Source organism: Nycticebus coucang, chromosome X (genome assembly GCF_027406575.1).
Source record: "Nycticebus coucang isolate mNycCou1 chromosome X, mNycCou1.pri, whole genome shotgun sequence".
NCBI lineage: Eukaryota > Metazoa > Chordata > Mammalia > Primates > Lorisidae > Nycticebus > Nycticebus coucang.
The window spans coordinates 74,407,104-74,421,750 of NC_069804.1; positions in this window are offsets into that span (position 1 = coordinate 74,407,104).

Below are 14,647 nucleotides of genomic sequence, written 5' to 3' on the forward strand. Positions count from 1 at the left end.
GAAACCCTGCAAGTAGTCTCTTTGCCCCCTAACATATCCACCTGCAGAAATCATGGGAAGAAAAGAGGCAGAACCAAAAGAAGACTCTGACTACCAAATTAAAGGCTCCAAAGGCAAAGCCTAAAGCCAGATGGGCACCATCTGGTGAGTTTACTTATCATCCTCCTCTGCTGCTGATTCTAGGCTCTGACATTGACCCTACTCACCCAGATTCCCCACCATAGTTACTGTCTCTCAGTCAGAGTGAGGCTGAACCATTGAGACTTTCAGCAGAACATGGCATCCTTTGGAATGGTTTGGTTGGTGTGGCTCTGATTCGCTGCCACCTGTGAATTCAGGCTGTGCTCCTGGGACATTGGTTTTATATAGTCCTTTGGCACACCTGTGTTTTGTTGACTTTATTCCCCAACACTGAGTGAGGGGGGAATGTCCACCTACTTTCTTCTCTTGGCCACGGCCTCCTCATTTAGCAATTATCCTCATCGGTTGAACCTGAGAAATCAGGACCCAGTCACCAAGCTTCTCATTTTAGTTGGTCCACTCTGCTTGTTGAGAATATAGTTTTGGAGTGATATAATATGATCCACATGGGTTTCCTCCCCTGATTTGTGTTGATATTAATAGCCAAATGAACTTCCAAAACAGCTTCTTTAAATAACAAGGAAGAGGCAAACCTAAGATGGATGATATGTCAATCCAAGACTGCTGGGCAAAACTAAAGCTGACAAGTTCCCTTACTGGGGTAGAACAGACAAATTCTGGTTTGCTACAGCACCATCTGGCTTATGTACAGGATTACTTTTAGCTGTTTTAAACAGAAAGAAAACAACATTCATCATTCTTTTCAGTTAAACTAGATTACATTTTAATAGGTCCTTTACAACTGTTTTGAAACGATTTTCATCTTTTGTGGTACATGGATTCAATTATATCATTCTAATACCTCCCCTTGTAAATAGTAGAGGCTATCCTTTCCATTTCTATATCAAATTTTCATCTTTATGGATTTCCCAATTGTGACTCTTGTCTTTATGAATATATATGTCTTTGACTTATAAAAGCCCCAAATCAGTGAAACAGCATGTAATTAAAAGCAACAACAACTGGATTACTCCAGATTTCCAAATGGCAAAAACACAGGGGAAAATGGCCTAAACAAGGCTTTAAGTCTACTGTTTCTGTACTGGGGTTTGAGTTAGCAAAAGAGATTTTAGGTTGGCTCCCTCTCTCACACAGGAAAGGGGGAAGATTTTTTTTTTTTCATTTGGCAATTGATGTTTCAGCCAACATAACCGACAGAAGTTTCATTGTGCAAGCATTCTGCTTTACAAACAGAGTTGCTGTGGTTTGTACACTGTGCTCATCCATAAGGGACTGGCCACCCAGACTCACTCACCTGGTGAACTAGAAGATGAGAATTACTCACCAGACAAGTCATGGGGACCATCTCCAAAGAAGTTGGCAATGCTTGATGGGAATGGAGAGTAAGGAAGAGAAAAAGAAGGAGCACCAAGGAGAAGGCCCCATCTGTTCTGGAAAGCATACAGCTGCCATGGTCACAAACACCGTGGTCAAAAGAAAGAGTCGTGTGGCATTTTTAGCTCTCATTCATTGGGCAGCTCGCCTGGGCCTGGCCTATGAGCTGACATGGGAGTTGAATCCTTTGTTTCATAGTTTTTCTATGCCATGGGCAATATTGTTATTCCTGGAAAGGTCATTCTTTTTTTTAATTATGTTACTCTGAGAAAGGGTTTTTGAGAGAGTCTGGCATGTATCTTTGAAAAGAAAAAAATCAGTAATACGTATATTTTTATGTTTGTTCACTGGCACTAAAAAGGAAAAAAAAAAAAAAAAAACGGAACTTCACTTCATCCTTTGGGTAGTTGCTGAGGTAACTGTCCAGGTTGAGAAATGATGTGCTGATGGTAGAGTTCCTCTCTGTCTATGTAGGTATATATAACAAGTTGTATTTGACTTGTACTTTAAAAGAAGATATGTTCATCACCCACATGATATTGACACATGGGAGCTAATTTTGAGCTTCAAGTAGCTCCTAAGTATTTGTTTCATTAGGCACAGCACAGATGTGGCCTTGCCCCCTTCTTTCTCTTAATACCTGGAAGGGCACAAAGGTCCAAGCCACTCACTCTGCCCTTTCCCAGACTTGCACCAGTACTACACTTGAAGAGACTTTCTCCAGATAGTCCATTGACTGTCCCTGCATAGCCCCCATATAGTTCTAGAAAAACTAGAGTCTGACTACTAATTATCCTATGCCAGTTGCCCAGATGAGAGGGCACTGGGCCAAGGGAGTGGTTTTCGTGCTTGACCTACCATGGAGGGTCATGGGAATTGTGAATGCTAAAGCACTAGATCAAACCCCAATTTTAAAGTCAAAAGAAGCCATTTAGCACTTGCAGTTTCTTGGAAAAGGAAGTTTCTACCCCAATGCCTTTATAGGCAGATCTTTTCTTACCATTAATCTCTTTGAAAAATCTGAAAGCAGTTTTTACAAAAAGACAAAAAAAGAGAGAGAGATAAAAGCATCACATTATGCAACCAAAGATTACATTGTGTCTGCTAAGATACCAAAATTTTAAGGGCAGGGAGGGAGCAAGCATTAGTGCCTCTTTAGTAAGCTGTCCAAAGGCAGGACTTTGCTGGTGACTGACTTACAACAGTTTTGTGGGGATTTTTTTACCCCCTCACAATATACATGTTTAGAAGAGTTGAAAATAATTTTGGAAAAAATGGGATTATTTGTCCCTCACTAGTGATTTTATAAGCAGAACTAGCTTTCCTTTTTTCTCTAGTAGATGTTGAACAAATAAAGCTCCATTATTGCATGGCTGGAAATGGAACTGTTCTTGGCCATTGTGTTTGCTAGTGCCCATGTTAGCTTATCTGAAGATGTGAAGCCCTTACTGACACAGGGAGCATTTAAAGGACTAGATTTTGCACTAGAAGGACAGAAGGCAGAAATTCCAATTTCTGGCTACTTTGAACAGCACAAAAAATTCTCTGTGATTTAGGCAGAAGGTTTAAATATATTGTAAATGAGTATTTGTATCCATGTTTCAAAATTGAATTATATATATAGATATAATGTGTTCTGATAGCTTTACCTTTCTCTGCACCTTTGTATTTGGTTCCAGGTCATATCCAATGCCATGCATTTGTGAGAGAAGCTGAAGTTACATTTTGGAAGCTCTCTCAAAACAAACAAGACACCTGGATTGATGGAATAACTAAAAGACCACTCCCCTGTTAAGCCTAACTCGCAAGCCTTGCAAAGGGGCACAGGGGGATAAAGGGTAGGGAATATGATGCATTGCACTTTACTAGTCTGAGACAAATGAATGTGGAAAGGTTGATGAAGACTCATTTGACCTGATTAGGGTTTACCAAAGGGAAGGCCCAGGTTTGAGGCCAAAAGCCCACCCAAATGATTAGTCAGCAACCTCCTAATTAGTCAGTGGACCTGAGCCATTGGAAGAAGGAGAGTTATTCCTTGGTCTTCACCATCCTTATGAGAAAGGCAATTTCCTGCATGTGGGAACCTGGAGCAAGTGCTCCATCTTTTATACAAATTTACTTGCTTGCAATTGAGGTGCTCTTGCTACTGGGTGTCTGTGTGCTCTAATTCTGGTTTTGGATATATTCTGTAAAGATTTTGACAAATGAAAATGTGTTTTTCTCTGCTAAAACTTGTCAGTGTACTAGAAGTTTTATCTCTATAGGTGTAGGTCCATCTCTGCCCATGGTAGGGTTGTTTTTCTTTGGTTAAAAGTTTGATGCTGGGGTCTGTTGCCCAGAGCCTCCCAACCTTCAACCATTTCTAGGTAAAGGCAGAAAAATCCACATTAGTCACTCATTTTCAGATAGTTCAGCTGAGGTGACAAATCTTTTTGAATTCTACCACTCCCAGAAAAAGTGATAGATACAGCATTTGAATTAAGCAGAGTTTTAGAGTAAAAAACAGCTTTGACTCAGCTTTGATTTATCCCCATTTGATATGACCAGAAAGTAGGTAATATGGATTGATTTGGTTCCAATCACACTTCAGTGGAGCATGGTGTTGGGATTTTTCCTTACCCCACTTGTCACTTAGATTTTTATGTCATAAGTGAGAAGCTATAGAATGGGTGGCCTATGTGGCCTGAAGCACTTCCTACATAAGCTGCTTAATAAGACTGTCATGTAGCTGCAGATTCCATTGCCCATCGCCCACTAAAGACTAGAACACACATATTCATATCCCAAAGGAAAGACAATTTGTAAATGTTGCTGCTTCTCTGGTCGTGCCTTCCTTGGCTGCTGCCTCAGTTTGGGACCCTGCACTCTGCAGAGCAGATAGGCCAGGCTTGCATTGTTTCACTGCCCTAGCCCTTGGTGCTAACTGTCCTGCAGCAAAGTGCCTGTTGAGTTGTCCTATCCCATAAGCCACTTGGGTGCTGAGAGCAGCCACTATCAAGATGACCCAACAAAAGAAAAGTGTCCCCTCACCACATAGTGATACCTTTCTGCTTTCCCCTAGACTGGAACATTGATTAGGGAGTGCTTCGGACATGACATTCTTGTGCTGTCCTTGAGATTAATCTGGCAGCAGAAGGGAACAGACTATGTAACCAGAGATAAGACTTAATTTTGATTTTAAGGACAAAAAGAGAGAAAGAAAGCATCATACAAATATTTTTTAAAAAGAAACAATTTTGCTTGAAACTTCTTTTGAAGGGGCTCAGTTCTCACAGTGGCACTTGGTCTCCCCTGGGCAACAGGATCAGCCCCAAGCGTTAGCTAGTGTTCTGTTCTCTTTTTGTAATCTTGGAATCTTTTGTTGCTCTAAATACAATTAAAAAATGGCAGAAATTTGTTTGTTGGAATACATGTGTGACTTTGGATTCGTCTCTGCCTCTGCTTTCAGAAATGTCATCCATTGTGTAAAATACTGGCCTGCTGGTCTGCCAGCTAAAACTTGGCCACAGCCCCTGTTGTGGCTACAGAGTCAAGTTATTGTTAACAAAGAGACCCGAGAAAAGCTGCTAATGTCCTCTTATCACCATTGTTAATTTGTTAAAACATAAAACAATCTAAAATTTCAGATGAATGACATCAGGGTTCTTTTAATTAGCTCTTTTTATTGACTGTCTTTATTGAAGTCAAGAGTTGGTATCATGCCCAGTGGCCTTTTATGCTACTTTTTGACTTTCGTATAGTTTTTAAAATCTTCACACAAGGCTTATAAATTTTCCCTGTGTTGGCCTTAGCTTAGGTTGACCTGGGACCACCAAAATAAAAGATCTGTGCTAGAAAGCACAGATGGACACTGGCGGCCCATACAACCTCCCATGAAAAGCTCTGAGCTTGTCAGCCAGGGAAAAGCCACACAAAACCCAGCTGCTCACTCTCTCATTCTTATCCTTGTAGAAGCATAAAATGGTGACCTAACTGCCAAATGCTAACCAAGCTTTGGATAAGGAATGGGCATATTCACTTCTCGCTATTTGTCAGTGTCCATTCCATCCTCAACCATCCAGAAAAGTCCAGCCCAACCTTTTGGTTTCTTCAATTCAAGCAAGACCTCTTGCTATTACCCTCTCAGTGTGAATACTTACGAGATTCCAAACTGAATTTCTAGGCTTGAGATGCAAGCCATTAATGAGGTATGACAGGCATGTCAAGAAATAACAAGAAAGTTCTCTATAACTCAGCATCCTCACCTGTAATAGGGGTTGTCACAATGCCTCCTTCCTGGGCTAGGTTGAGGATTTGGTGAGAACATATGTGACACAGCTGGGCTGTTTGCTCTGGCTTTGCTCCCCATTAAAATACCATAACCTCTGAGAATGATCCCACATTGAGCCATGTTTATCACTGACCACCTCAAGAGTGGATGGATTCTCAAACTCCTGAGATCAGTGCTTCATGGAGAGGAGAGGAAAATAAGAGATTCTTGGGATGTGTGCTTGTGTGTGTCTAAGTAAGAGACAGTGCATTTATATGTGAGTTGTGTGTGTAAGTCAGAGCCCCTATGCTTAGATCCTCTTTTCTTGCATGTGCAACAAATACCCTAACAACCGTCTTATTTGGCTTCACTCCCCACTCAGCTCCTGCCTGAAAAGGCAACTGGTTGGTGTTTCCCACAGATTTTCCCACAGGTATTCCAAGGAGTAGGGAAGCACAGAGGATTCCTAATGATGTGAAAAGAGCCTGGAGGTGAGAATATTGCATGTGACTTGCTCATAGTCATGAAATTAGTTGATATCTAGGATTCTGGCCTGCTGAAATACACCTACTTCACCTACCACACACTCCCAGTGGGTTTCTTCATGCCACTACAAAGGAGGGTGAGAGAAGGAGAAAAGTGTTGGAGGAGCTGGAATGGGTACTACATAAGCAAGTGCCCTTTTCACAATGCCAGTTTTCTCATCTGTAAAATCAGTGTGTATTATTAGAAGGTATGGAGTAGGCTAAGATAGGAAGTTCCTTCCAGTGTGGACGCCATGGAGATTGCGAGCTATAGCAATATCTTTCTTAATCATGACATAAGGGGAAAAGGAAAAGGCCTTTACCCCACAGAATACATTTTTGGAGCTAGAATCATCGCATCTGTACTCAACACACATTTATAGGCAGTCTCCAAGTTACAAACATTTGTCTTATGTACAACTTGCACTTGCAAATGAGGGAGCTAAGTCCCCAAGTTCCAAATATCTGACTGATGTACAACTGACACCTATAAATGGGGATTATTAAAGGTTATAGGTAAATGTACTTATTCACACTTACATAAAAATTCAACTTAAGGACAAACCTACAGAACCAACTTGTTTGTAACCCAGGGACTGCCTGTATACAACAACAGGGAAGTGGGGACTCGAAACAATAGTTGAGTACCAGCTAATAGATGCTATCAACCCCTTGAGATGAGGAAAGGGCTTCAAAGTGAAATAATTTGTTTACCACTGAGATTGTCTCATAAATGGCAGAGATAAGTAGGAGTTAAATAAACTCCAATCCATGTACTGTCTATGCCTTCAGTGAGTTTGAAGTCTTAAATGCCTTGGGCCAGACCAGTCTGAGACTTCAACCTGTCAAATCTATCCCAACCCTCCCACACCATTCCCTCCAAAAAGATTAGGCTAGTCTTTATAAGTTCTGCCTTTGTAACTAGAAGGGATATTAGACAATGTCTAGCCCAAACTTCTCATTCTTCACATGAAGATGGCAGCCCAAAAAGAACATCTATGTCACAACCCCTTCATACGCCTGCAAGACAGCATGCCAAAGTGATGGGCCACCTGAGAATTTCTACCATTCCCCTGCAAGCAGGTTAAAAACCCTGGTGAGAGAGACTCTACATCTTGTTGTGTGACTCCCACATATACAAACCAAGGATCTCTATCCCAACCACAGTACTTAATTCACCTACTATCCACTCCCAGCAGCTTTCTTCATGCCACTGCTAGAGCGGGTGAGAGAAGGAGAGAAGTGTTGGGGGAGCTGGAATGGGTACTGCATAAGCAATGAGAAACATTTAAAAGACACTGATGTATGAGAACTTGGCTTTCTGAATTAACAGGAAGATGCTGATGACTGAAACCCTCAGATTATCCTGCCACCGTTTTTTCAGGCCACAATTTCTTCTCTTCTCTTTACTGCTTCCCTAGGGAACTTCAAACAAGGAGAAGGCCATTAAGTGAACTTAATCTGGCTGCCAACCAACAAGGCTGCATACCAAATAAGCTGATTTAAACCAAACTCTATGAAAACAGCCCTTCCCACACCCTTATTGGAATACTTCAGATCTCAGATCAGAAAACAGCCCAGCAGAGTAGATGGATGCTGTGAGAAGCAAGCACATCACCCAATATCTGGGCAATGACACTTGTCCCAAAGGAAGCAGAGCCTCTTTATGTATGTACACAGTGCTAAGGGTGACTAATGTCAGTGTTGAACTATATTGTTGGAGAACCCCCCTGCCTCAAAAAGCTGCAGAGACTCCTCAAAGGGGCAGGGTATATCTAGTTCTCTCTTCATCCATTTGTTCTTTCCTTTTTTAAAAACTGTTTATGTAGCCACCCTATGTCCTGTACAGGAAGAAGACAGGCATAATCTCTGCCCTCAAGAGCTCCTGGGGAAGCCAAAGACACAGACAATTGTGACATAATGTAATAGATGCTATGCTGAGAAAATTTTGGTATTCTATTTGTGTACAAAGGAAGGATTAGCCCATTCTAATAGGAAGGTCAAAGAGAGCTTCTTAGAGAAGTCCAGGTAACCTAAGTTGAATGAAGATAGAGCTGGGGGTATAAAAAGGGCATTCTTCCTCAGACATGAAACTGCAAACAGGTTAGCCTGAGGGAATGGTTGGAAAAAGGGTTTAGCTAGGGGAGATGAGAGTAGAGAACGAGGCATAAGCAAAGCCAGCAGGGGCCTGTGTCGCCCTAAAGAGTTTGGCATTTATCCCAAGCATAAAAGAAAGCCATAGATGGCCTTGCCAGAATTTCAGTTCCCAGAACATTGCCAGGCAAATGAACTCATCTGAACCTCATAACATCCTGAGGAGACAGGAATGTCAGGAATCAGGCCCATTTTGCAGAAAGGGAAACTGAGGCTTATTGAAATGATTTGCCCAAAGACTGCTCCTGAATAATAGGTGGCCCTAAGTCTAAACCATAATCCTAGAGTCTCATTTCGTGTCTCAATCTCCTCATGTTACACCAGTCGAAGACCTTAGAACCTGGCAGTACAATTCTTGGAATGTGTTCAAATGACTTTGTGGTGACAGCTTGCATTTCTACTAACCCACTTGCAGCTGCCATGGCTTTCCTGAGATGACAGACACTGGTACAAGGCACCCCAAACAGCAGACAGAGAACCCCAGAGAGGAGCAATAGCATCACCTCAAGGGGTAGTGAAGGCTATAGGAAGCAAGCCAAATTGGTGTTCAGTGAGTATGGGGCCTCATTCATTTATCCAAATAGGAAATCAGAAAAAAATTACTGAAGTAAAAGAGGCAAAATTCCACCTTCCTAAAGGAGGTAAGATCTGACTCCATCCTTGAACAATGAGATGAAATTCCACAAGAGGAGAAGGTAGCTGAGCAGACAACCACAGCAGAGGGAACAGATGGACAAATGCACAAGAGGTCTAAATGAGTATGGCCTCTGTTAGAAGACAAAGAAAAAGGGAGCAAGTGGGAAATAAGAGTTGGAGTCTGGTCCTGGGCCTATTGTGAAAGGCCTCATGTGTGCTGTTAAGAGGTAGAATTTCTTCAGGTGGCCATTCTCAGTTGCCATATGTGAAAGATAATTACCATGTGTGACATACTCTCAAGTGAGTTACCAGGGCTATATTCAATTCCTAACACACAGCTATCACTCATCTCCTTTCTCTCCCATTTAAGAAAGGAAATATAAGTTATATTGATAGTATTGAAAACAAATGTAAACCTCCTGCAGTATGTTTAAATTATCCTCTAACTTCAATGTTCAGACAAATTACTTTCCATAACTTACAACTGATTACAGTTGAAATAACTAAAACTGTTTGAATGAAGCAAAAATATGATGAGTTTGGAGATACGAAAGCTATGCTAAAACTTATTGTATGCATAGGGTGAAACAGAGGCTCATTTAAGGGTAGAATGAACAACCAACAATAAGAATAAAATATATTGAACACTGACTATGTGCCAGGAAATGCTAACACTAAGCTATTTACTCTGTGTACATTCTACAATACTCACATACACCTTATGATTTGAGCACAATTACTTTCATTATGTAGATAAGGAAACTGAGGCTCTAACTCAACATTATTTCTGACCTAAACCTAAGATTACTTTTAAATAATAAGGCCTAAGCTTAAGTATGTTTGTTGAGAAAGCCTACAATTTTAATCAGTATGCTGTATTTTCTTTGCTGAAAGGCTGGTTGATTTTCTCAAAATATTTGCACAGAGGCCCAAGGAAGTCAAAAGCAGGCAGCATTATAACCTGGAATTAAAGAAGTCATTATCAATGGAATTATCTTTACAACCACCCACTCCAATAGTGACAGTTATGCCCAGTGTGCACGAATTCATGATTTTCACAGAGCATCTACCTCTTCCCTATACTTCACGTGAGTTTTGTTGGGAGAATGTTCTTTTCCGGTCCTACCAAGTGTCTTACCACAGCTTTTGCTCTCTCTTACTCTCTCATTAAATGTACTTAGGATGCAGCAGTTCATTGGGTATCCAAAGAACCTATGAGTACATTTGTTTATAAAGGCAGACAGGGGAAAGGGCTTTGAACCAAGGAATCAGAGTATCAGCTTCTGCCACTAATTTGCAGGTAAATTTAAGTAGGTCCCTTTCCCTTTCTGAACTTCAGTTTCCCCACCTACAGAGCAACGGCGATATGGACCAGGCTTGTTTCTTCTAGCTTAATGTGCTTTCATATTCTCTGATGTTTGCTAAAACTAGAATTTTGTCAATGTGCAAATTTCGTACTTTATCTCACTCCAATGCCTATAATTTTATCCCTATGTTTTAAAATTCAGTACCCTAGAAAAGACCAATGATAGAGTTTTCTGTATTTGCAAACGACACTTAGTAGCATATTGCTTGTCTTTCAACAATATCCTCCACCCTATAGCACAATATCCTGCCTGCAATTAATACACTCCTGTTGATTTTGGTGGGAATATATTTCTACTAATGTTCCTTGGACCATTCTATATGACTATTTTGATATGGGCCAAAGACTGACAGAAAAATCTCCCATCCAGACTCAATGTGGGCAACTATTGCTGCTTTGGGAATCTCTGAGGGAGATGGTATTGACTTACAGGACCTAGAATATAGGCAGTACTGTTTGATAAGCATTAACGGGCAAGAGAACAGACCAGAGGCTTCCATTGGGAATAGGATGATACATTTTACTAGCTTTTGTTTATGTGTGTCCCCCTATATGAAATTTCCTCCTCAATTTCTGCCTGGGCAAATCCTTCCTGCCCATTAAGGCTCTCAACTCAAAAGCTAGCTCCAGGATATTTTCCCTTATTTTCTCAACTGGAAATGAGCTCTTTCTCCTTTAAACTTTGAAGCTTCCTCCCCTACACACAAACTACTAGTTTGGCTTTCAGTTAGTTACAGTAGCAACCAACTACCATCTAATTGATGTTTTATACATATAATAGTTAATATGTCATTGAAGACTACAAGGAAAGGAGAGAATAAATTATTAATATCCCAATTGAATATGTGCTAGGAAGTAAGCATTGTTATTTGGCTGAGGACTTCTATTTCCAGAAGTATGTCTTACTAGATACCTTGAATGACCCTCCCATGAAAATAATTAAAATGCTAAGTTAAATACAAAAATAATATTTTAAAATTCATTACTGAACTAGTATGATGTCATTGTAAGGAAGATCAAAGGCCAAAAAGGAAGTAAAAGCAGGAACAAGCCTTGGGAGTAAATAAGTGTCAAACCCAGATTTTTTCCTGAGAATCTCACTAGACCCTAGAAGATTCTGAATTTCTATGTTTGATGACTGTAAAAGGTGAGGAAAGTAGAAGATAAAGACTAAGGCCTGCCCAAGATGCAGTATCATATAGAAGACTTTTACATATATAAAACTGGTACCCTAAAATGCCATATGTTCAACGAAAAGGGTAAATAAGAATTAAATCTGTCTCACAGAAGGGAGCAGCAAGAAAATCTTTGTTGCTTGATTTTGGCACCTAGCAGAGGGGAAAAATAAACCTTTTGTGACAATTTGAAACCCCAAATGGTCCTCATATGGTTTTGTAATCCTAATTCAGGATACTTATAAGGTTTGAAAAACCAAAAACAGAGATTCCAAATCAGTAGTTCTGATGGGTGATTGGCAAAGCAAATCCTTTATGGAAGAATGCAACTTTCATTCAGCATCCAAAATTCGTATGTGTACAAAGAAAATGAGAATTTCACAGTCAACAGTTAAAAATACACACAAAGGAACAAGACACCCTGAATAACAACCCACAGAAACTAGAAACCCCAGAATCAGAAGAATAGACCAGAATGTATAAAGTTAATTTTGTTGAAATTGGTTAAAGAGATTTTTCAAATGATTGAAATATAAATAAGAAACAAGAACCTATCAAGAATAATTAGTCATATTTTGGGGGGAAAAAACAAGAATGTCTAAAGCTAAAAAATAGAATAGTAGAATAAAACATATAATACATTGATAGATTAAAGAACAGAGTTATGCACATACATGACTACAGAGAGAACTAGGGAGTCGGAAGACAGAACAAATAAATTACTCATAATGTAACACTGAAAGCCAATAAAATGAAAAATATAATAAGTTAAGAAACATGGAGGATGAGAAGACATATCTAATACACATCTAACTAGAGTTCCAGAGTAGTCATAGAGTAGGAAAGAAGAAATATTCCAAAAACAATGGCTGAGAATTTTCAATGTTGCTACAAGACATCATAAATATTTCAAACCAGTAATTTTGAAAAGTCACAAGCTAGAAAAAAATTTAAATACAAATGGCACATTATAGTGCTTTTACAGAGCTCTAAAGAAAAAGCAACTAGCAAGAAGGGAGAAATAAGAACAAAACAGATCATGTACCAAAAATAACCATTAGATTTAATATTAATTTACCAAATATAATCATAATGGTAGAAGAAGATAACGGAAAATACCTTTAATGTGCTGAGATAATTCCATACCTAGCAGAATTATCTTTTAAGAAAGTTAAAATAAAGACATTTTAGCCCATACTAAAGAAAATTCTAAATTATGTATCTCAGATACAGGAAATATGATACTGGATAGAAGGTTTAAGATGCAAAAGGTAATGGTGAACAAAAGTATTGCTAAACATGCGAGTAAATAATTTTAAACATCTATTGACTACATACAAAAATAATAGTCGTTTCTAATCTGTGCAAAAATAGCCAAGTAAAATTTAAAATTGGACAATAACTTATACATTAATGGGGGGGTCATTAAATTTACAAAATTCTAAGATTATTATGTTGTTGAAGAAGATAAAAATACTCATTAACTTTAGACTTTATTAAGTATCTACATTTAAATTGCTAAGGTAACCACGAAGTTTGAAGGTCAAAGAATGGAAAAATACTTATAGGGAATACTAAACAAAGAAAGCTTGTGCATTTGTATTAATAACAGTTGAACATGACACAAACATTACTCTAAATAGGGAATAAGTTCATAATGATAAACAATACAGTTTACCAACATGATAACATCATTTTAATTTGTATATCTCCAAATTTTTCCGAATGTTTTCATTTGTATATCTCCAAATGAAAATTATATGTTTTCATTTGTATATCTCCAAATGAAACTTATATGTTTTCATTTGTATATCTCCAAATGAAACTTATATGCAAAACAAAGTATGGCATTACTTGAAAAAATTAACAAACTCATCATTAGAGTGAGAGATTTTACTATACTTCATTCAAGAACTGAATGAAGATTAAGAAGACCAAAACAAACAAACAAGCAAACAAAAATCAGTAAGGAAATAGAAAATTTAAACAGAAAAAAATAATCGAGCTTAATTTTTTGTCATATACAGAGTTTTAGGCCCAACACTGGAAAATGCATCTTCTTCTCAAGCACAAGTAGACAGGTTATAAGACAGTCCAGGTACTAGGCCGGGGTTTAGAAAATGATAGCCTTTGGGTAAAATCTATCATGCTGTTTTTTATTTTATTTTTTTGACATATTTATTGAGATACAATTCCCATACCATACTTTTCACACATTTAGAGTGTATAATGCAGTGGTTTTTATTATATTCACTAATTTGTACATTCATTATGTTAGTCAATTAAAGAACATTTTCGTTACCTCCCCAACAATAAAAAATAATAATAATTAACACGAGGGTAAAATCATTATTGTTGGTAGATTATAAGATTACCTACAACAAACACCCATGAGAAAAAGTATTCTAAAAAATTCAATAAGGATTCAGATGAGATAGGAAAATAAATATTAAAAAATAGATTTTTCTGTAATTGAGGTTAGAAAATGTAATTTTAAAAAAACTCTCACAATAGCAACAACCATAAAAAATACGGTGGCAATAAAAAAAAAAAAAGAAAGAAAGAAAGAAACTCCATACCTCTTGGCTGTCACTCTCTAGTTCCTCTCTACTACACCCTTCATCCCCCAGCCCTAGACAGGCATTAATCAACTCTGTGTCTCCATAGGTTTGCCTACTCTGGACATTGCACATAAGTAGAATCATGCAATATGTTGTCTTTTGCAACTTGCTTCTTTCAATTAGCCTAATATTTTCCAGATTTATCCATGTTACAGCATGTATCAGTGCATCCTTTCTTTCTATTGCCAAATTGATATCCTATTAGATGCATCTATCACATTGTGTTTATCCATTCATCAGTTGATGGGCATTTGATTTGTTTCCTATTTTTTGTTATTATAACTAACACTAAACATTGTATTTTGTGTGACCGTCTGTTTTCATTTTTCTTGGGCATCTAACTAGGAGTGAAATTGTTGGGTCATATGGTTAAATATGGTCTATGATTAACATTTTGAAGAACTGCCAGCCTGTTTTCCACAGTGCCTAAAACAGTTTACATTCCC